Source organism: Hemibagrus wyckioides, linkage group LG08, assembly GCF_019097595.1.
Source record: "Hemibagrus wyckioides isolate EC202008001 linkage group LG08, SWU_Hwy_1.0, whole genome shotgun sequence".
NCBI lineage: Eukaryota > Metazoa > Chordata > Actinopteri > Siluriformes > Bagridae > Hemibagrus > Hemibagrus wyckioides.
Window position 1 is genome coordinate 22,805,539 of NC_080717.1, and position 25,222 is coordinate 22,830,760.

Here is a 25,222-nt window from a genome sequence, read left to right on the forward strand (position 1 = left end):
TGTGTTAAAGATCACGTGAAGCAGGAACACAACCTGGATGGACGTCACTCCTTTATAAGGGACCGTGCACACACACACACATGCTCATTCACACTAGGGGCAATTTAGAGCCACAGATCCACCTAGCAGCATGTTTGTAGGAGGTGGAAAGGCAGAGCAGCAGAAGAAAGCCCACATATACACAAGGAGAACATGAGGTCTGCGGGCAGAAATGCCTGTTTGATGAAAGAATTCAGAGGAGAACGACTGATCACTAGATTTGCATCATTCTATGTAAACACTATAGACTTTCTGTATAGATTGGAGATCAGCAGTTCATAAAATACTCCATGCAGCCCATCTGGCACCCACAACCATGCCACGGTCAAAGATCCTGATCTGTATCTGCATGATTGTATGAATTATTCTTCTATAAATGCATAAACATGCAGGTGTACAGCTGTTCAAGGTCAGGGAGTGTATGTTGTTAACATGATCTACCTGGAAAAATATATTTGTCTAATAATAATATCAAATGATTGGTTACACAGAAACAGAATTACAAAAGAAACATGACATTAGATATTGAAAAAGGTTCATCTGACAGGTTATTACCAAAGACGTACACTTATCCAGAGTAATGCTCCTGCATCTAAATGATCAGATAAAAACTGGCAGCGCTCCCCGGTAGAGCACAACACTAATGCTAATTTGACTGTGTTTCATATTGATTTCTTCACCTTGAATAAGACATTGCTTGGAAGTGCAGAAAGTGCCCCTGACATGACCCGTAGTTTTCCCCTCGCTGTCTTAACTTTAATATTGATGGATGTCCACGTCAGTCCTGCGCTTTGATTCTTAAGCCTGTGTGTGCGTGCGGCATTTACTGTGAGGATCAAGGAATTAGAGCAACATTTTCCATTAAACTAATTGGAATGATTCAGATTACTCGGAAAGCTGGGGAAGAACGGTATAAACTTTAGAACGGAGCAGCATGTAGTGTAAATGTAAATTGTGTGAATTTTCTTTTGGTCTGATGATGAACGTAAAAGATTGAAAGATTTTGCAAACAATAATTAGATGGAGTACCAGTGAAGTGTAGTTTTTATTCAATCATCAGTCACTCATCTTTAGCATGCGATTTATATCTAATTTATCCAGTGGATTGCCTCATAGCTTCCCGGGTTTAGTTACACACCGGCTGTATGGAGTTTTGCATGTTCTCCCCATGGGTTTCCTCCTTCCTTCTCAAATTTCCTCCCACATGTGGAACTCTAAATTGCGAATGTACAGTGTGTTTGAAAGCATGTGTTCATGGTGCCCATCCAGGGTGTATTCCCGCTTCATGCCCCGTGTTCCCGGGCTAGACTTCGGATCCAGTTTGAACCCTGACCAGGACAAAGCACTTACAAGATGAATTAATGTGCTAATGCTCACAAAGTAAAATGTCACACCAATATCTCAATTCCCTCATGAAGAATGCAAGTGTACATGCTTTTTAAATACAAGTTCAACTCTAGATCCCTAAGGGTTCCTTGGATGACCTTTAAGGAGAACCAAAGAACTGTATTTTTCCAGATCCCTTCTAGAAAAATCGGAATCCTTAACCCTTATCTAAACCTATTAAGAATCCTTGAAGACTCCTTGAAGACTCTCACGGATTGATATGTAAATTAAAATGCAAAATGCCTCCGTGTTCTCCTGCCATTACAACCCCACCCTTTTCCCCCCGTGATACCAAGATTATCTGCGGCTAAGAAGTTTCAGGATCGTTTTTTTGCTGCAGTGAGACTATCTGAGTTTGAATAGAAGCGGACTGAGACCACCTCACCTCACACTGTGTCACCTCGACTGAAACCGAAGTAAAAAAACACCAGGGTTGGATTCGAATGGCCTACTGAAAGCACCCTGACAGATCCTCATCTCTCACTCATCGCATTACAGAATAATTAAGGGTATCCTCAGAACCCTGCTGTCTAGGTATGTACACTGTGCTGAAACAGTAAACACTACATGCATCACGAATGTGAAGACACACACACACAGATGAAACCACAACACTGTGACCTTCACCTCATGAGTCGATGTGTGTTTGCATGCATTCAGAATTCCATTCCACAGAGGTAGTGCTTTCTCTCTCTCTCTCTCTCTCTGTCTCTCACAGTCTGTTAGAAACGGACTTGGTGCCATATGTTGACCTCGCTTACACATGAGGTGTGCTGTCTCCTGAGGGAAATCAATCACACACTAATGCAGGCCGGGGCTCCTTCTGAAGCAGCTGTTCAGCCTGATGATCTTTAAACAAGAGACGGGAGCGGCTCTAACTGTCCCCGTGAACGTACCGCCACCCCCCCCCCACCGCCCAAATCACCAACAACCCCCAACCTCCATTCCCCCCGCCAGGCATCTCTGCTCTGTACTCCATCCTGGCATCCTACAGTGCGGAGGGCTGAGCAGCTTACTGAATGTTAAAGCCTGCGTTCTCGTAGGGGCTTATTAATCATACAGAGTGAGAACTCATCCTGTTGCTTTCTCTGCTGGCTGCCTACCACTGTCCTTGACATTCATGCTCACAGGAAGTCTGACAAACGCAGTCTGAAATATTGTGTGGGCTTGTCAGAGTGTGTGCCAGGTATTCTAAAGCATTTTGTTTGTGCATGTTTTGAAGCTGTTAGTCCTCTCTTAAATGACTATATAACATGTACACAAAACCAAAAGTTAGATACTGACCACAGATTATTCCGCAGTCGACCCCTCGTCAGGACAGCAGCAGAGCTTTCAAACATTACATTCATCTGGTATGTTGTGTGTTTCCATGTTCAGATTTCTAACCGTCTTTTTCCGCTGTTGTGAATCTTTTTGTTTGGTGCACTTCTTTCTCACCTTACGTTCACACCAGATAGCGTTAACGTGACAGACAAGCATTCATTTATTTTGTACGCATAAAAAAAACAGAGCTGCAGCAGCACAACAACAGAGATTTCCCCAATTCTATGCAAATCAGGTACGGCACTATAAAGAGATTAAACCAAACAACAAGCTCAAATGATTACTCTGACTGATCATATGCTGCATGTGGTCTGAAGTTTCTTCAGTTTCCCACTTTAGTTCTTCTCTGCAATTAGTTCCCCATTTACTGTTTGACATGCAAATATGGAAGAAAACCTCATAGCCATGCTTTCATTTAATCTCGATGAAGAAAAATGAAGCTTGGAAGGAAGTAGCAGAGATCATCACTGGTGCCTCTGGGGAATATACAGTAAGCATGCTTCGCTAATTTGCCAAATGAGCTTGTATGACGCTTTGCATGTAACATGCAACCAATATACACAGTGATTTGTTCATTTTTTTTTGTGTTTTAGGCATTAACTTACCTTAGTTAGCTTCAGAAGCTAAACATGCAGTGGGGGAAATAAGCGTTCAACATTTCTTATTAACCACAGTTCCACTGCCGAAATTAACCATTTGTTGGTCACAAAATGTATACAGTAATCATCATATCACAATGCATAAAAACAAGTTATATTTACACACATGACACAAGGAAAAAGTATTGAACACACTAAGAAAATGCAGTGCACCAAGGCAAGGCAAGGCAAGGCAAAGCAGCGGCTGATTTCACTAAGTATTTCAACCTCCTGCCTATGCAAATAAGAATCAGCTGGGTTAGTGCTAGGTTAGAAAAAGGCTTATCTAACTTTGAATGCAAGTACACAAACATCTCATGATGGGTAGAGGCAAAGAGCGCTCCCAAGACCTGCGCAAAAAGATTATTGTGTTACATAACAATGGCACTGATTATTGACAGAACTCCTAAACGTTCCTGTAAGCACCACTGGGGCCATTATCCGCAAGTGGAAGGAACATCAATACATCATCAACCGGCCACGCATAGGCGCTTCTCACAGGATTTTTTTTCTATTCAGGGAGTCAGAAGGTGGGACAGAAGAGTAGCCCAAGAGCCAACGATCATTTGGAAAGAGCTCCAGAAAGATGGTTGTCACAGAGATAACAATAGGCAAGGCACTCCAATGGAAGGCTCCATTGTCCTAGTAATTCACAGCCTTATGTTGTGTAGCAAACTTCAAACGAGCTTTAACGTGCATTTTCTTCAATTACGGAGCCTTCCGGGGTGAGCTGGCATAAAGGCTGTGGTGGTAGAGTGCACTGCCTTTTGCTTTCTCAGTGACAACAGCACCCGCTGCCTCCAAGTCTTTCTGGAGATCTTTCTGAATAGTCCTTGGCTTTTCGGCTACTCTTCTGACAAACCTTATAATCAGACATCTTACATGGAGCTCCTATGTGTGGCTGGTTGATGACAGAGTGATGTTCCATCCACGTGCGGATATTGGCTCCAGTGGTGCTTACAGGAACACTTAGGAGTTGTGAAGTCCACCGGTAATCAGTGCTTTTTTGTTTGTTTGTTTGCAAAGGTGTTGGGAGAGCGCCTTGCCTCTATACATCGTGATGTTTTCTATACGTCCGTTCAAAGATGGGTAAGACTTTTCCTAACCTATCAACATGCACTAACTCAGCTGACTCTCATTTGCACAGGCAGAAGATGGAACTTAGTGAAATCAGCCGCTGCTTTGCCTTGCCCAGGTGCACTGCTTTTTCTTAGTGTGTTCAATAGTTTTTCCCGTCATTCCACATCATCAGATTTAAGAGTTAATACCAATATGTGAATTGCTGCATTGGAACTGTGTTTTTTTTTTTATGAAATGTTTAATATTTATTCCCCACACTGTAGCTGCTACTCTTTCTCAATAGAGGAAAAAAAATGCAAGATAGTATGCACACTCATAAGAGATATCATAACACTGATGATCTCCTCATCATGGTGCCTGTTAGTGGGTGGGATATATTAGGCAGCAAGTGAACATTTTGTCCTCAAAGTTGATGTTAGAAGCAGGAAAAATGGGCAAGCGTAAGGATTTGAGCGAGTTTGACAAGGGCCAAATTGTGATGGCTAGACGACTGGATCACAGCATCTCCAAAACTGGAGCTCTTGTGGGGTGTTCCCGGTCTGCAGTGGTCAGTATCTATCAAAAGTGGTCCAAGGAAGAGAACAGTGGTGAACTAGAGTCAGGGTCATGGGCGGTCAATGCACATGGGGAGTGAAGGCTGGACCGTGTGATCCGATCCAACAGACGAGCTACTGTTGATCAAATTGCTGAAGAGGTTAATGCTGGTTCTGATAGAACGGTGTCAGAATACACACTGCATGACGGGTCAGGGCAGTTTTAGCAGCAAAAGGGGGACCAACACAGTATTAGGCAGGTGGTCATAATGTATTGCCAGGCCGGTGTACTTCATTCCTTCTACCTTTCAATAGCAGAGAATTAAATTAAAAAAAAATCTGCTTCATATTTTAGCTGATGCATTGCAACATGGTAAAAGTATCATAACACCTTTGGATTGTAAAAAAATAAAATAAAAAGAAAACTGGGACCCAAGACAAGCCGAAAAGTAAGAACAGTAGGAAGCAAACAAACTCAATGGCAAAATATTTCTTTTAATGCACTAGCAACAAGTTATCTACCAGCTACAGTTTTGGCCATATTGATTGATCTTGTGCAGCGTATGTAAATACCACAAACAAACACTTTGCATAAAGTCACTCAAGACTTGACGCTAAGTTTCATATCCTGTCTAAATTATGAAGCAAGATTAGTATTATTGCATTTCTTTGAGATAAGTGTCAGACAAAATTATCAGATGGTAGCTGGATTAATGTGCTAACAGCGTCTCCGTGCCAAACCTGTGTAGTAGAGGCAAATTGCATTACTTTTTGTCTCTGTTCATGGATCAGTAGTTTTCTACTTTGGATTATAGCAATGTGGGATGTTAAACATATATACACATGACTACTGATCACAAAAGGATGATTACAGTGTGGAAGTTTGCAAATGCAAATGCTTTATAGGGAAAGACAGGGCTCAAATCGGTAAGTAATCGCATGGTAATACTCCTAGACATCTCAAATGAAACCTTGAATGAGTCCTACACTAAAGGCCCCTGTCGTTAAGCAGTTGTTTTAAAGCACACGAGCTCTGCAGCCAGCAAACAGCCATTAGCATAGCGCTAAAACAGTATGAGGAACTCCCACAAGTGTTGTTTCACCAGAATTAAAGGAAGCCGTTATGAATGCTGCAGCAGTACCAAGTCAAAATCACTTTCAGCCAGTCTAAGAGCTTTTACATAACAGATAACCAACCAAAGAAACTAAACCTCTGTGTGTGTGTGTGTGTGGTTGGGGGGGCAGCTGTTTCTCTGTCATTCATAATTCACCGGCTGCACTCTGAATAACAGCCTTTGAGGAATAGTTTGACATCCCAGATGAATAATTAAAAGGTGCCCTTTCCCCCATTAAAAGAGACAGACAGATAGCATTTCCATCGTCTGATTGGCCAGACACCGGTCTCTGAAGGCTGCTGCGGCTTTTCTAAATGCCATGCTGTCAGGAACTACAAATAACAAGTCGATTACACTTTTCATCACGCATGCATTTCATGCCAAAAAACTTTTTTTTTATGAATCGTTATTATTAGTCATTAAGAAGAAGCAGACCATCGCTCAGGGACGGTTTTTATCTTGTCAATTAAATGCAACTTTCTGTCTGGGTCCAGTTTTTTGTTTTTTGTTGTTGTTTTTTTTTACATATAGGCTGTGTGAGTGTGGAATCTGAAATTGAACATCCACATCTGGGAAGCAGATGTGAGATGCTCCGCGTGCACGAGCAGATCCACGAGTTTCCTTGGCATCAGTGACGCGCAAAGATCGGGGTAAATGTTAATGAGATCAATGAAGTAATGAAGTGCTGCTTTGATTTCGGAAAAAGAGCCCTGCTCCACTGAGCCCTGTTCTTTTAGTCTGCATCCATTTCCGATCGGACCGGTGGGAGGACGAGCAGCCTTGTACTATTTATAGTCTGGTGAGAAATAATTCAAAGCTATCTGAGAGAGAGAGAGAGAGAGAGAGAGGAGATCTCGCAAATCTCCGACAGCAGGAGGAATGGCTGAGGAAATCTTTTGTCTGTCTGAGGAAGACTGTGTTAGATGATGTTATATAATGTGCTTTGCCTGTCTGGGAATCAGTGCACGAGTAATGGGAATGATCTGAACACGGGACAGGAGGGAAAAGTCAGTCTTTCCATCAGCGCTTTAAACACATATTAGTGGTTAGTATTATTATTTAAAAAAAAATGCACGCGCATGCTGGTGTAAGGTTTAAGACCAGCGTGTTATTTTGTTATTACTTCGCATGTTTCATGAGTTGACATACAACAACAATAATAATAATAAAACCAACACTGACCTTAAGTGTCTTCATTGTGCTCAGAAAGTCCTTCTAGTGCGTAACTCAGCGAGTCGCCTTTAAGTCTTCCTCAAAACCCAAGCATGGCTCTAGAAAAAGTCTAAAGCGCGCGATCGCGACACCCGGTTTATCTTCCCAACTTGAGTTGCACGCCAGGTGTCCGCGAGGAGCTCCGTGTGTCCGCGTGACGCGGCGCTCGTGTACAGCAGAAGTGTAGCGCGCGCGTTGGCGCATGCCCGCTTCTATTCCTGCGCTCCCTCGAGACGCTGCGCGCGCACTGCCAAGCAACAGCAACAGCTCCAGCTCCAGCCCCAAAGCACCGACACGATGACGACCTCCGCCAAGTTTGCGCTTCTTGTTCACGGTGCCGCGCCTCGCTTTCAATTACAAGCGATTGCACTATCACGGTTTCAAATCCACAAAAACACAATAGGATGCTATTATTAAACGGTATTATTGCCTGTCAGGAAAAAATGGGAAAATCCCAGGAGAAATGGGATTCCCAGAGCGCAACATTTACTGCATTTGGCAGACGCCCTTATACAGAGCGAAATACATTTATTATATAGAAACTGAGCAATTGAGGGTTAAGGGCCTTGCTCAGGGGCCCAGCAGTGGCAGCTTGGTGGACCTGGTAGTCAAACTCAGGGGCAGACTTAACCAATAAGCGAGGTAAGCAGCCGCTTAGGGCCCCGGGGAATTAGGGGGCCTGACCAATACCAAGACGCCTTTATAAATCATACAGTACTTATTACTTTTCTATAATATATTGTATGGGCTGTCTTTAACGTTATTATTACATCTTTTCAAATGCTTCTTTTAAAATAAATAAATAAAAACCCGAGTGTTAAACAATCTGCAAACAATCTGCACAGCCTGTATAGGATCATCCATTTCCATTACTGGAACAAACAAAGGAGAAATCATTGCTCAAGATCTACATACGATGTCTTAGTAAGTATTCACTTCCCTTGAACTTTTCCACATTTTCTAGTGATACAGCTATGATCACAACAGCTTTATTTGTAGATAAATTTGCTAACATTTATGGGCCGTTATGTGTAAATTCATAACATTTAATTCCAATAAAATCCATATTGATTCCTGATGTTGGTGTGGAAGAGTTCAGAAGGGGTGAATACTTATGCACCATACTGTCGATTCCAGAAAGACAGAAGGGGGGTTGAGGAAAGATCAGTAGGTCAGTATAGATGGAAGGATGGGTGGAGAAATGAATTAAAGAAAGAAGAAAAAGAAATAATGGGATATGAAAGAGAATGGAAGAAAAGGCAAGAAGCACACTTGGACTGGGGATGGTCCAGGCCGCTGGATATAATGGAGGTATTAAGAAGAGATAAAGAAGTAAGGATAGAAAGAAATTTAGAAAGAGAAATGTTTCAAAATCATTAAGCAATTTCCAGCATAATATTCAAACACTTAATCTATCACTCTCATTAAGTACTTTATCCTGGTCAAGACTGTAGTGGATCTGGAGTGGATATAGGAAACACTGGACATAAAGCAACAGTCCATCGTAGGGTAACATTCACATGCTCACTCACACCTAGGGGCAATTTATCTTAGACAATGCACCAGAAACCCAGTTCAGATAGTAACCAGACCTCAAGGTCAAACTTGGAGCCGCCCTGGAGCTGTGAGGCACCAACACCACACCACCATGCTCCACACCCATCCAGATCATTCCAACTCAGTCAGATATTATGGAAAACAAATGATATTCAGTATAAATGCGTCCTACATTCATAAAACAAGGCTTCAGAAATCAAATAATCTCCGAGCGCAGACGAAAAACCGTAGAGCTAACATGTAATGCAGTTAGCATTAACCAAAAATACAGTGTATGGAGCAAGCTTATCATCTGCATACGAAATAATTTGACAACCGCTATCCCCCGACATGTTAATGAGGAGCACCCCGGCAAAATTTCTGGCTCTGAGATGCAATTAGAATGAGGCACTCGGGTGGAGTGCTTCACACCCATCCTGAAAAAGGATCTGAACAGGATATTTAAACTCCCTTAAGTGCCAGCAAATTATTCAGTTATTCATCTAAACACATTATTCTAATTCAATAGCTACAGGAAAGTTATGTAGTTATGAGCAGGCCACTTTCTAGGGATAAGCAGTATAAATAGTTGCTCAGGGCCTGTGAGCTATCAAGGAAGTCGATGAGAACGCAAGGGAGCCAAACAGTATGTTGATGAAAGCCACCAGATATTCAGAACTCAGGTATCTCATGAGTTTTGATTGAAATAATTATTTTTTTTTTAAGATTATTAAGTCTCTCTGGGTGTGTGGAGCTTCACAGGTTCTCTCTGTGTTTATGTTGGCTGCCTCCGGGTTCTCCTGTTTCCACCCCAGACAAAAAAGTAGCAGGTAGGAGGATTTGCTAAGATAAATTTTCCCTTCATGTGATATAGTGTGTATGATGCCCGGTGTCCCATCCGGGTTATGAATAAGAGTCACAGTATATTCGTATACTCTACAAAAAGGGAAATACTGCATTGTGATGACAGATGAATCTGCACTGATGACCGTCTTTCTCACCACACATCCTGATTCAGATATTCACAACGTTCCCCATGTCATAAATTAGTCTTGCTCAACATGATTTTTAAAAAAAAAATTTTGTTCCAGCGCTGAAAATAATGACAACTTTATCGAAGGTATTATATTTGTTATAGTGTTCTTATTGTTGTTAGCCTCTTTGACAGGCCACAAAACTCACAAGCAAGTAGGCTTATAAATCGTGTCCGCTTGGACCTAATGTGTTTTATGAGTGGAAAATTCAGGAATAAAAAGCTCTACAGCTTCAATAAATAGCCATATTATCATTGTACATATCACTCAGTTGCTGTCTATGTAATGCAAGTTTATTGATATATCCAGAGAAAGCGCTGAGGTACCTTTGATAAAAAGTTTAGGAACTCATAATGACATACAAAAGCATTATATATTTTCCGCGCCTATGGTGAGTTTGCCGACCCTGATGCATTTGAGCTCAGAAGATCCTCAACAGGCAGGATGACCACAAGTTTTTTGTACTTCCCCTAAAAGTCATTAGCTCAAGCAGTACAATAGGACTAAATCACCTCCTCATATCAGTCTTCCCACCTCTAAACGTCACGGTTCCCTTTTTACAGATGACATCTTGTTGCACTTATCAGAGATATCATCCTCTGCCTCTCAATGGCTTAAAATATTTAACAACTTCAGATACCGAAGTGGATATAAAATTACTAAGACAAAGTGCATTCTAATGCCCTTGGCAGAATCCGGTAAGCATGCCTGCGTAATTCCCGTTAGCACTGATTTTATCCAAGAATACAGATTAAACCCTCACTCCAGTCACTCTGTAGATCAGTCAGGACCTACAGGGACGTGGTTCTCTGCACAGACGGGGAATATATAATTTATGGCTTCCAAGTTTTCCATATTATTCTGAATAAATTCACTTTCTCTTAACAAAACACTTGTTAGGGAAGTTGCTTTCACGCTATCAAAGAATTGACCTGAAACGAGAAAACAAGCAGTGGCTTAGTGGTTACTGTGTATTGCTTCACATCTGTAGGGTTGGGGGTTCAATTCCCACCTCTGCCGTGTATGCAGTTCTCCCTGCGCCATGGGAGTTTCCTCCCCCAGTCCAAAGACATGTGTTAAAGATTGGCATCCATAGTGTGAGATTGTGACCTGTGATAATGCCGTGCCTGTCCATGGTGTATTCTCCCTTGTGCCCTGAATCTCCTGGAATAGGCTCTAGGTTCCCTGTAACCCAGCAGGTATAAGAGAATGGATAGATGGACCAAGTCAAGTTAAGAAGCTTTTATTGTCATTTCAACCATATGTAGCTGACGCAGTACATAGTGAGATGAAACATTTCTCCAGGACCATGGTGCTACATGAAACAACACAGAGCTAAGGACTAAAAGTAAGTTGTCCTACCCACATAAAGTGCACTGTGAGCAAACAGGGCAAGACAAAAGACAGTACAGACGGACAAAACACTACAGGACAGATACACAAAGTAGCCCAGACCAGTGTATATTCTGTGTATATCGTGCGAAAATAAGAAACAAACAGGGTTCTTCTAGAGTAAATATATCTAGATTCATGTAATAGCATGGATGGATCGAAGGATAAAAAAACCAAGCTGAAAACTTTACAAAGACACACGCTACAAATGAGGATTTGTAGTTGCGACAAATTCTGGAGGAATAAAGTCTTCGTGAGGATTTTACTAGTTATATCAATGCAAAGTACAGTGCATCGGTAACAAGATCTACCGTGTAGCAAGAAACCTGAAGTTTATAGGCTTAGCTGCCACATTTATATTAAAAATCTCCAGTTTCTTTAATAAGACAAACTATTTGTCTGTAAGGCCTGGCCAGTGTACACAGCTACATTGATAATAGCATCAATCATGAAGATGTAGAAGCATTGCCGTGCCTCAGTGTCTCCCAGGACATTCTTGCTTTCTGTATTTAAGACTGAGATGTGCATTACATGCTTATAGGGTACTGCGGGACTCGGAGATCGACTGTCACACTCTAATGAACTGATTGAAGTTCACAAGCGCATGTGGAGCTGTTTCTTTGATTTACAATAAATTACTCTCGGATTCCTCCCACACATTCACACCGACTGTGAGATGGGACGGAGTATTTATTATTCCGACAAACCCAGGATTAACAATGGGAAGGACTTTCCAACATTGGCATTTTTAAAAATCTTATTCATAATCATGATTAAACTTGTCCACAAGATTGCGAGTTAATATTTGAAATGATTAATTTCTAGTCTAGTATTAATAACTAGTCTTAGCCAAATAAGACTGACTAACTGTCCGTCCACACTGATGGAGCCAAGGTATGAAGGTCAACACTTTTTGATTATTCCTTACTTTAAGAATTCCCAAATAGACTCAGTACTAGTTTTAAAGATGAGCAGAGACATAAGATGATCTCAGTACAGCATATATATGTTTAAATGCTAAAATAATATTGCATATTTTGTCTTGAAAGAAGAAGTGGACTCAGAGCAGAGTGCTGATTCACCAATGTGGTAGCTTAGTGGTCAAGGTGTTGGCTTACTGATCAGAAGGTTGGGAGTTTGACTACCAGGTCCACTGCTGGGCTACTGACCAAGGCCTTTAACCCTCAGTTGTATAAAATGAGATAAATGTAAGTCATTCTGGATAAAGGAGTCAATGATGCATAATATGAAATATGATAAAACATTTGTAAAAGCATGATCTTTATAGGTTTTGCATGTTCTTCTTGTGTTCTGTGGGTTTCTTTAGGATTCTCCTGTTTCATCCAGTAGGAGGATTGGTCATGCTAAAATTCCTCATGGGTAAAGGCTCGGTATCATCCAATGGACTGGTGTCCTAATGGATTGGTGTGAATTCTCCAGCTTTCCACTCAGTGTTCCCAGGACAGATTCTGGATCTTCTGTGGCCAAGTGAAAGCACTTAAGTAAACGAAATGGAAACGTCTCTCATGGTTGAGCCCCATATCCCTCCTCTACAAGCAATTACATATCAGAACAAGTGCATTAAATTTTAATTCATTAATTTTTTTTTTTTTTTTTTACGTTTTAGACAAAACTACAGTCAGAGCTGCTGCCAAACAAACGGAATCAACACCTTCTAGCCAATCAGAATTGAGAAATATTTGATTTGACATTCTCACAAATGTCCTCTAAGTGTAAAAAGAGAAAACGCTTGTTTTAAGTGGAGGCCGAAGCAAAATAACGGTGTATTGATTGATTTCGTGATTCATGCACTTGCACTATCCCTCGAGAGATCGCATCAGTTTTCCACTGACATAAAGACTGGGAGTCGGATGATCTGGATTTTATTGAGTTTTCCTTTAAGGTGGTTATTTTCTTTGTTTATGAAGTATATACAGTATTGTTATACAGTATTATTATTATTATTATTATTATTATTATTGTTATTATTATTATTAGTAGTAGTAGTATCATAATAATAATAATAATAATAATAATAATAATAATTATTATTATTATTATTATTATTATTATTATTATATCTAGTAAACTGATTAAAAGCCACTCCATAAGAAGCGTGAGCTCACCGTGGTAGCAGGTGAAAATATCATGTAATCTTATAGCATTACAATAAGGCAAATATTTGATTATTACATGAAGATAAACTGGTTCTAATCTAATCTAAGAAAAACAAAATTTTAAGCTTCAAAACATTTCTTTGATTCCCTGAAACTCAAGAAATATAAGATCTGTTTATCCATATTCCACATATTAATACTTGCTCAGATCATTTTACATGTATTGCATGGGAATTAAATGATTATTTAGTGTTCATGTGACTTTTTTGCACTTGTTAACAAAATGGCTCTCATGTAAAACTAAAAACAGCCACTAAAACATGTCTCGACTCGAATAATTAAAATTTAAGGTCAGGGAAAAAACTCTCATTATATTTTGGCAGATGTATTCGTTTGTCTCTGTTGTTTTGTTTTTCAATCTATTATCATTATAAAAGCTAAAGCAAATGAACCAAATGAATGAAAAGGAAGCAGGATCTCACTGAGCAGGGTCATAAACATAGATCTGCCTGCTGGGACGTTGTTTTTATTTATTTTTTAAAGAGAAATGATAAGGATGGCGCATGACAGCATCTCCCAGGCGTGCAGCAAACACAACATCGCGCTCTGCTGGTGGTCTGGGCCTCATTCTGCAGCACACAAGCAGCACTGTCTCAGTGAGATCTTTGCAGTGGGACCTTGAAGACATCAACACATGGTCACTGGAGTGTTGTGTGTTTAGTCTGAATTCAGCAGCACATTGTTCTCTCTCTCTCTCTCTCTCTCTCTCTCTGTCTCTCTCTCTGTCTCTCTCTTCTTTCTCCTCTCTCTCTCTCTCTCTCTCGTTCTCTCTCTCCTTTCTCCTCTCTCTCTCTCTCTCCTTCTCACTCTCCTTTCTCACTCTCTCCTCTCTCTCTCTCTCTCTCTCTCTCTCTCCTTCTCACTCTCTCCTCTCTCTCTCTCTCCTCTCGCTCTCTCTCTCTCTCTCTCTCTCTCTCTCTCTCTCTCTCTCTCTCTCTCTCTCTTCCTCCTCTCTCCTCTCTCTCTCTCTCTCTCTCTCTCACTCTCTCCTCTCTCTCTCTCTCTCTCTCTCTCTCTCTCTCTCTCTCTTCCTCCTCTCTCCTCTCTCTCTCTCTCTCTCTCTGTAGGATTACACCATGATCATCAGAAGTAAATGTTTTCATGTAGCACAGACATCACCTTATTTTTCTGTATGTGTGTGTCTTTATATGAGAGGTCTCAGTTGGACCATCTGTTAGGATATATTCCCCAGTTCCAGTTCTCAGGGTGACTCAGCCTCAGGCACACGTCACAATCCTCACCAGAGACTTGATCTCCCATGCAGCTGAAACACCGCACCTCCTACTGCAACCCCAGCACACGGATATCAGCAAGCGTTTTTTTAAGAAAAAAAAAAATCATGTACTGTTTAAATTGGGTGCATTGTTTGTTTAATGAACGACAATCCTGCAGAGATCAGACTATAGTTTCCACATAAAGACGAAAAGAAAATCAATAGGTTGCCAGAAGCCCTGGCCCTAACCCCAACCACCTCCTCAAAAACAAGCGAGTGTGTATTTTTGCATTAGAGGAACTGCCTTGATTGAATCATATGAATGAGTCACATGAAAGAATCAGAATGCTATTCTTACTCGTTCTCCCAAACAGATCTTCAGTTACTGAATAAAATGAATGTTGGTAGGAATATGAACATGCACAGGGAGAAGACTGGCTGAAATGATATTGCACTTAAGTGTGAAGAGGTGCATGAATGTGGGACAAGAAATGGAACGGCATCCCATCCAGGGTGTTGGATTTCGACCTGACAGGAAGTGTTTCTGGATCCACTACAACCCTGTTACTGGAGATGAAACAATGAGTAAACGAATAAATGAATGAATGATTGACTAGATGAATGAACAAATTTGTTCAACTTTAATCATATAATACATGGCATACACTGATCAGGCATAACAATATGACCACCTGCCTAATATTGTGCTGGCCCCACTTTTGCTGCCCTGACCCGTCATGCACTGTGTTTTCTGACCCCTTTCTATCAGAACCAGCATTAACTTCTTCAGCAATTTCAGCAACAGTAGCTCATCTGTTGGATCGGATCACACGGGCCAGCCTTCTCTACCCATCAAAGAGCCTTGACCGCCCATGACCCTGTCGCCGGTTCACTACTGTTCCTTCCTTGGACCACTTTTGATAGATACTGACCACTGCAGACCGGGAACACGCCACAAGAGCTGCAGTTTTGGAGATGCTCCGATCCAGTCGTCTAGCCATCACAATTTGGCCCTTCATCAAACTCACTCAAATCCTTACACTTGTCCATTTTTCCTGCTTCTAACACATCAACTTTGAGGACAAAATGTTCACTTGCTGCCTAATATATCCCACCCACTAACAGGTGCCATGATGAGGAGATAATCAGTCTCATTCACGTCACCTCTCAGTGGTCATAATGTTATGCCTGATCGGTGTATCATTTCAATTCAATTCATTTTCCATTCCTAGAAACACTCGATTAAAAGCAGGAACACAGCATGGATGGGTCACATATAGAAGCAAAACCCACACACGAGGACTTGTTACATTACCAGATAATGTCCAGTGATAATGATAATTACAATTTAAAAGGTGAAATAGAAGATTAAAAGCGTAATTTATGCTGAGATTTACAGAGAGCCACCTCCATGAATATTCTACACTGCTTATCCTATGCTGGGTCACGGAAAGCCGGGAGCTTATCCTCTATCCCAGGAGACTCAAGGCACGAGGTGGGGGAAACCTTGTACAGGGTACCAACCTCACAGAGTACAATCACACACACACACACACACACACACACACACACACACCCGTTCACACACTACGGATGCCAGTCAGTCTACACTGCATGTCTTTGGACCAGGGAAGAAAACTGGAGCACGAGGACAACATACCCCCTAGATACACACTACAGTGCAAAAGGCACCCTAATTTGATTACTTTAGATATATTTTATGATTATTGGGTCAGAAAAAAAAACAAGAATATATTCCAAACATTAGACAGAGATAATAGAAACGATAGATAAAATAATATGAGTAAGGATTATGTAACAAACCACTTTTCAGACAAAAACTATAATGAAGGCTGTCAGGTTTTACCTGCAGAAACAGAAGCGTGTGTGACAGCCAGAGTCTCCAGAAGAACTGCAACAGATTCTCAGCGATTGCTCAGTAAAACGTAGCGAGCGCTTTATAAAATGTACCTGAGACCACTCGTGCATTTTAACACGCAGAGGGCTGTCACATCAAATACTGACTCTGATTTTGTTCTATTTACTTCTTCTTATAGTATAACATTTGTATCATGTAGAAACATTTCACTTGATTATTTACTGGTGGCATCTTCGCTTTTAGTGTTAAAAAACTATTTATTGGAAACACTATACGGGAATCTTCAGATGATCAGTGTTGATATCAAGAAATGCTAATCTTCTGGCCAAAGATAATTGATCATTACTGATGATGAGAATAAATTTGATCGCAGATAAAAATGCAAAAATTCTAGCATCTTTGATTCAGTGCAAAAAGATGTAGCTCCTACTCAGACTCCCTTCCGCATACTTATTGTGCAAAACTGAGAAAGAAATGCAAAACAGAGGGCAGAGAACCTGAGTGTGTGTGTGTGTGTGTGTGTGTGTGTGTGGGGCTGGGAGTATGTGTATGTATGTGAATGTAGATACGGATGCCTGTGGAATATTACATGGCGTGGAGGTATACGCTGCAATCAAGGACACGACGGTGGATTATTGATGGAGTCAGTGAGGACTCTGCTGCATGTTCTGCATAATGTTCATATTTCTGAGAGATACACTATATTGCCAAAAGTATTCGCTCACCTGCCTTGACTCGCATATGAACTTAAGTGACATCCCATTCCTAATCCATAGGGTTCAATATGACGTTGGTCCACCCTTTGCAGCTATAACAGCTTCAACTCTTCTGGGAAGGCTGTCCACAAGGTTTAGGAGTGTGTTTATGGGAATTTTTGACCATTCTTCCAGAAGCACATTTGTGAGGTCACACACTGATGTTGGACGAGAAGGCCTGGCTCTCAGTCTCCGCTCTAATTCATCCCAAAGGTGTTCTATCGGGTTGAGGTCAGGATTCTGTGCAGGCCAGTCAAGTTCATCCACACCAGACTCTGTCATCCATGTCTTTATGGACCTTGCTTTGTGCACTGGTGCACAGTCATGTTGGAAGAGGAAGGGGCCAGCTCCAAACTGTTCCCACGAAGTTGGGAGCATGGAATTGTCCAAAATGTCTTGGTATGCTGAAGCATTCAGAGTTCCTTTCACTGGAACTAAGGGGCCAAGCCCAACTCCTGAAAAACAACCCCACACCATAATCCCCCCTCCACCAAACTTTACACTTGGCACAATGCAGTCAGACAAGTACCGTTCTCCTGGCAACCGCCAAACCCAGACTCGTCCATCAGATTGCCAGATGGAGAAGTGCGATTCGTCACTCCAGAGAACGCGTCTCCACTGCTCTAGAGTCCAGTGGCGGCGTGCTTTACACCACTGCATCCGACGCTTTGCATTGCACTTGGTGATGTATGGCTTGGATGCAGCTGCTCGGCCATGGAAACCCATTCCATGAAGCTCTCTGCGCACTGTTCTTGAGCTAATCTGAAGGCCACATGAAGTTTGGAGGTCTGTAGCGATTGACTCTGCAGAAAGTTGGCGATCTCTTCGCACTATGTGCCTCAGCATCCGCTGACCCCGCTCCGTCAGTTTACGTGGCCTACCACTTCGTGGCTGAGTTGCTGTCGTTCCCAAACACTTCCACGTTCTTATAATACAGCTGACAGTTGACTGTGGAATATTTAGGAGCGAGGAAATTTCACGACTGGATTTGTTGCACAGGTGGCATCCTATCACAGTTCCACGCTGGAATTCACTGAGCTCCTGAGAGCGACCCATTCTTTCACAAATGTTTGTAAAAACAGTCTGCATGCCTAGGTGCTTGATTTTATACCCCTGTGGCCATGGAAGTGATTGGAACACCTGATTCTGATTATTTGGATGGGTGAGCGAATACTTTTGGCAATATAGTGTATGTAACAGTAATACCTTCTTATATTAATGGGAATAATATAAGACTCGATTCTATAAAATATCTGAAATATTTTAAATAATCAAGGGTTGTCGTCAAACCCTTGACCCTGGAGCAGTGAAGCTCTGCTGTGCCAATACACTGATTTAATGTACATGAATACTCGATTTAATAATTTGATCATTGCTGTGTATGAAACAGAATGGAAGTAATAAATCTATATAAATATATATATAATAAATATAAAAGAGTTACCGTTACCACCTAAAGTCGATTATTGTTGTATTAGAGCAGGTCCTGATTTTTTATTAATTTTTTCATTTCTCATTTCCTGTCAATTAATATTTTATTTATCAGTTTATCAATTTACAGATACATTTAATACAGCAGAGCATCCTGGAAACAAGGACCACATTATACACCAAGAAACCACATTATACAAAGCTCTCTGATACTGGAGCTACTCCTTCAATGGGTGTTAAATCAGAGAAACCATCACTCCTATATAAATGATTAGATGTTTGTCCTCGAGAAATTATGTGAGATTACGTGGATTGTCCGCCAAATCCTCGGGTAAGTCTCAAGCAAGTGACACGCCTTACATTCAGCATTATTGTTAGAACCACTGATATATAGACTATAACATACCCATTCATTCATTCATTCATTCATTCACTCACTCACTCAGTGCTAACCACTAAGCCATGCCTATACATTTATTCCGACTGCTCAAGCCGTTATAGTGTAACCGGGAGAAGAAGAATATCCTCAGCACAGTGTATTCTCAGAAACTCTCCGAATCCTTGATGCTGCACGAGCTCCAAGTCTCAAACACTTTCCTTGTTTAGCTTTCGTTCTGCTCTTCAAAATAATGAACGTCTGTGCTGCATCAGTAAATCCTGGTGCTGAGCTGAGCCTGTCACTGGAGTGCAGATACACACACTATAGCTGACAGCTGTCACTCACACCATCCCAGAGGGAGCCCGGGCACCTCACACTGCGTATCTGCGGCTGGCAGGTGGCGGCTGTCTCCGTCATGGCAGGTGCTGACACTTTTAATGCCATGTGCCTTTGTGGAGATCTGAGCTGACACAATGCTTGCAGAGAGCATTCCTTTCAGCTGAACGCCTTTAATGGTGGAGAGGATAATAAAGTGCAAAGTGTAGACTACACACTATATTGCAGACGAATGACTGTCACACCTATATGCTGATGATTTTTCCACAAACTACTGCCACAAAGATGGAATTTGTTTTTGTATGCTGTAGCATTACAGATTGAATTTACTGAGAGCACTCAGACCTGTTCCAGCATGATAATGCCTCTGTGCAAGCTCTGTGAAGTTAAGTTGTCTTTATTTGTCACATATACATTTCAGCACAGTGAATTTCTTTCTTTACATATCCCATCCTTGGGGGTTGGGGTCAGAGCACAGGGTCAGCCATGATGCAGCGCCCCAAGAGCAGGGTGGGTAGGGGACCCAGCACAGGGGCTTGACCCCTGAGCCTTAACCACTTGAGCTATAACAGGCCCCTGACCACTTGACTCCTGACCTCAACCTCACTGAACACCTTTTTGTGGATGGACTGGAACACTGACTGCACACCAGACCTTCTCACCTGATCTCACTAAAGATCTTGCAGCTGAACGATCACAAATCCCCACACCCACGCTCCAAAATCTAGTGAAAAACCCTTTGCTGAAGAGCAAAGGGGATTCAATCTGGAGTATAATGCTCAACAAGCACATGTATGTAATGGACTGCTGTAACCTTCTGACCATATAGTATTAGCAGCATATCTTGCCTAATGTAAGCCCCTAAGTCAGTGAAGTGATAGCTCCGTGGTTAATGTGTTGTGATTGGAAGGTTGTGAGTTTGAATCCCAGCACCATTTATACGCTCATCCATGCATAAACAAAATAAAAAATATAAGTCACTCTGAATAAAGTGTCTTCCAAATGTCTTATAGCATCTGCTGATCTAGTCCCTGTGTTTTCTTCCTCCTACAACAAACAGCAAAATCTAGTCATTCGATATCTTACTATTGTCAAGCAGTTTTGTATCGTATATGTCTTCTAGTTATTTGTCTACATCATTTGTCTATAAAATAATCTTGTACTCTCCAACTGTATATGCTTTAGTTTTCCAAAAAACAACAGAAGTCAGATCCTGATCAATTTAACAAAGAGCTTATGGGAGAAACCTAGCATAGAGGTAAAAACAGCTTAATGGTACGAAAGCCATCACAGACTTCGCATGTCTCTTGTGGGTATTGTAACAGTCTGCAACAGTTAGTAATATTCTTCCAGTATGACGAAATTATGTCTAAAACGAACCGATAAAAGGCTTGCGACTCGTTCTAGATGTGTCTGATGCTTTTCAAGTAAGAATTGTCTCTGGTATCGTATTCATATTTAGAATAACTTTAGTATTTTCTAACTGGAAACCACGTACTTGTTAGATTTTAGGAGAAATGTTGGTTGTCATGGAAACTGACAAGTGAAATCACATTAGTAATTAAAAAATATTTATAGTATAATATACACCGATCAAGCATAACATTATGAGCACTGAGAGGTGACGTGAATGAGACTGATTATCTCCTCATCATGGCACCTGTTAGTGGGTGGGATATATTAGGCAGCATGTGAACATTTTGTCCTCAAAGTTGATGTGTTAGAAGCAGGAAAAATGGGCAAGAGTAAGGATTTGAGCGAGTTTGATGAAGGGCCAAAGTGTGATGGCTAGACGACTGGATCAGAGCATCTCCAAAACTGCAGCTCTTGTGGGGTGTTCCCGGTCTGCAGTGGTCAGTCATGCCTCTGCACTGTGCTGTTGTGTATTGCATGCTGTAGCACCTCTACTTACAGTTTTTTTTTTTTTTTTTACAATTGCTTAAGCACAAGGCTCATTTTGTCAAAACCCAGAACACCTCAGTTCTTTTGCAAGATGAAACACTTCGTTCAAAACTTTACATTAATTTACAAAAACCCAACTTTGACACCATATGGAACACACATGGTTCATACATTCTGATTCTGATTGATTCATTTACACACTGCTGCGCTCAATCTTAAACACTTGTAACTTTTATACTTTTCTAATGATATAGTCTGGGTTAGATTTTTCTGTTAGTGTAAAATACATGAATATTGGGGAAAAAAAAAAAAAACCCACGACACCAGTACTGTACATTGACGAAAATATTTATCTCACCGCATTGTAAAACCATTCAATACATTCGTGCTTCTTCCAAAGGTTGCATTTCAAATCAGAACATATTCGAAATACAAACAAAAACATGTGGAGACAAAAGCATAAGTATAAAGTTTAAAAAAAGAAAAAACAACCTAAGCCTCTCTTGGCCTAGCTGGATCTGGCCATAGCACTTCATCCACATCACAGGCCATGTCCTCTCTCGCAAGACAGCGAGGGAAGAATCTTCTTGAATGGCGAATCCATCCTGCATCAATTAGGTCACAGGCCTCCTCCATGGCTTGAATGAGGGGTATCCTGACATAGGGCTGGAGATCGTAAACCTTCCACGGCCATGCCGAAAAAAAACTCTTCAGTGGGGTTGAGGAAGGGAGAGTATGGTGGGAGGTATTGGAGTGAAAATTGTGGATGGTCATGAAACCAGTTTTGGACAAGAGCAGATCAGTGGAAAGATACATTGTCCCAGATGACAATGTATCTCATCTGCTTGGCATCCATTTGTTGTTCTGCTCTGACAATGTTGTGAAGTCTGTCTAAAAACGTGATAACGTGGGCCGTCTTGTAAGGACCTAACTTGGCATGGCGGTGTAGGATCCCATTCTGTGTGATTGCAGTGCACATTGTGATGTTGCCTCCACGTTGGCCCGGGACATTCAAAATAGCTCTATGGCCAGTGATGTTTCTCCCTCTTCTTCTTACTTTAGTCAGGTTGAACCCAGCCTCATCTATGAAAATAAATTCATGTGAGATTGGATCACCATCAATTAGCAGAACTCTCTGGAGAAAAAAAAAAAAAGAAAAGAAAAAAAACATGTAAGAAGGTTTTGTGTGCAGTGGACAGTACTGAAGTGGACATTACTTACCTCCACATATTCATGCCGTAGGTCTTTTACTCTTTCAGAATTTCTTTCAAATGTTGTTTCATCTGGATGTGATGCTTTTTAAGGATTCGCGCCAGTGTTGTTAGAGAGACCTGATGGACATTATTGAAAACTGTGTGGTCATTCAGGATGTTTGTCTGAAGACATATCGCATTATTGGCCAAAACTATGTTTATAATAGCTCTCTCTTGTTCCTCTGTGAATATGGGGCCCCTTCCTCCTCTATGTTCTCGACCCTCAATCCTATGTAGATCAATCAAAATACATGTTACAGTAAATGTCACAAGACATTGTCTCAAACATGGAACACAGTGAATGGTACCAAATAGTACTGATGGAGGTCATGTAGTAGGCTATATTGTGCTGTAGACAGCAGAGAAAAGTTGTTTTTATACCTGTGGTCTCGTCAAAATGTCCGAATTACTGAAGCAACGGTTGCTGAGGTTGGGCTGAACTCTCTGGCCAGCCTCTCTCAATATCAACCCATGGTCAACCAAGATTGCTCGAATCGCATCTGATAAATTTGGTCCCTGCCTTCTTTGTCCACGTCCTCCAGGTCTACCTCTTCCTCTCCCTCTTCCTCTCTCTACCCCCCTTCCTCCATGGACTGCCCCTCTCATCCTAACTCTTTCTCTTCCTGCGACATTGCCTTCCATTTTTGTTGAAGACAGGTAAACTCACCTGTTGCCTTTTCATAGTGCTTACACCTGATCGCTGAGTTTATAGTTAAGCACCTTAAGTGTCTGCACATGTGACGGCCTTTGGTTTGGTTTAAAGGGGTGGTATTTTGGAAAACAGTGTCTTGAAATGGCAAAGAAGTGACATTATGTAAGATTTCTGTGTCTAATGTAGAGAAGTGTGTGGAGTGTTTTGCAAAAAGTGTGAGGCTGAGAATGTGCTCATAGTTGTGCAGATCTGGGCTGAGGTTTTGCTCCTTGAGTATAAGGTTTTAGTAACTGTGTGTTATTTGCAATTTTAGTGCGTAAGCAATCATAAAAAACTGTATTATCTATTCATTGTGTTTTGCCATTTTTATGTAACTGTAACTGTTTCATTGGCATCAGCTTGGGATGCTACCAGCAGAATTCTGTTATGGCTAAAAGAATGACAATTTTATGACAAAATGACAAAAGACTCTTTGAATCTAATGAGAATATAATGATGTTCAGTCCGGTCTTGTCGACTCTCCATGAAGTTACTCTAGAACTTCAATTGGTAGTAGCTTCTTAAACTAATTTAATTTGAGGCGCCGTCATTGTTAGTGCCATCCTGCCCTACCCGGTATCTACACTTATAAGATATCCTCATCTGATTGTTTGTGCCTAATTGCTTGTTAATAATTATCACATTGGGGATTGTAAAAAGAAAGTATTACAGCTAATAAAATTGTATACAATATATAAAACTATTTCTAAACTTCACTTGTAACCCATTATCATAAGTGACATTTTATGGCATGATTTCAGCTGCTGTTGAGGTGAAACTGAGGTAAAAGCAGCTTGCAGTTCGCTCCCTCCATCACCCTCGGAGTAAATAACTTCAACATCGCCATCAGCAGAGTCACGGCTCTCGTGCAAGCGGTCCTGTCAGGCAGCAAAAAACCTTCAGCTTCGTGACAGTGTCTCAATTTCTCCATCAGCTGTAATTATTCGAGCTTATAGTGTCACCTCAAGGTCCATTGTAATGATGCTGTGTTCGACTGCCAAGAGAATAAACTCAAAGCTGCTGCTCGGAGCGCGGCCCGTTCGAATTAAAGTCTTTAACAAAATCATTTCCGTCATTTATTGTACGAGGCGACACCTTTTTATATTCATCTGCATCGGAGATGAATATTGAGCAATGCTCATGAATGCATCAAATAAATAAATAAATAAATAAATAAATGCGATTATATCGGTTTCCAGCATTCATCCATCATCAGTAACACACAATCCTGGTCAGGATTCAGAAGTCTATACTGGGAGCACTGGGAGCGAGATGGCTGGATCACTGACTCACAAGACAAAACTAACATTTGTGAATGTGTGTAAAGGAGGAATCACACAGATTGAGGACTTTGTCAGTTGGCTAGAGTAAATCTGACCTTCGTTGAACGAGAAAGCTTTCACTAGGAGAAGGCGAATAATTCCATATCTATTTTTCTATTAAATGACAAAGATGTAAGACGCTTCGGTGTAAATGTGATCAGTTTGCATGTAATTTGTGTAATGTAAGAGAAAACAATTTTCCTCTAGTCATCATCTCCCACACACAGTCAGGACTGCAGCACATCACTAGCTAGATTAATGGGTGCTAACAGAGATGACACACACACACACAAACCCAGTGTTAAAGCATCCTGTCCACATCACGATTGCATCAGCTGCTCTCCCTCTCTCTCTCTCTCTCTCTCTCTGCAGTTTTCTTTTTATATAAAAGCTAATGGGTGAGACTTCGACTCGGCTCAGCGTTGTACACTCACTTATCTGCTGAACGTTGGTGAAAAACATCAACAAGACACGTTAAGACCTCAGTGACACTGCTGAGATGAGAGACAAATACCCAGGCAGCAGCAGCCCTGTGGTCAGAAACGGACACCGCAGAAGGGTTAGAGAAGAACGAACACACCGTGTACAGAAGCAAT

The 25,222-nt window shown here is 41.3% G+C and overlaps 1 protein-coding gene across 4 annotated transcripts in view; it reads right to left on the reverse strand.

Moving 5' to 3' along the window:
• Window positions 1–25,222, reverse strand: part of si:ch211-269c21.2 (carbohydrate sulfotransferase 8) — a 70,981-nt gene that overhangs the window by 41,627 nt on the left and 4,132 nt on the right. Inside the window, exons 2-3 of one of the 4 annotated variants that reach the window (XR_009205326.1) lie at window positions 22,582–22,842; window positions 21,156–22,443 (exon numbers count right to left, since the gene is read on the reverse strand). The exons of 1 other annotated variant lie outside the window; for it this stretch is intronic. The gene's annotated coding sequence lies outside the window, so the exon portion shown is untranslated. Of the gene's footprint in view, window positions 1–7,296; window positions 7,550–21,155; window positions 22,444–22,581; window positions 22,843–25,222 lie in introns of those variants that run through there. 2 more of the 4 variants (XR_009205327.1, XM_058397254.1) reach the window with 2 other exon arrangements.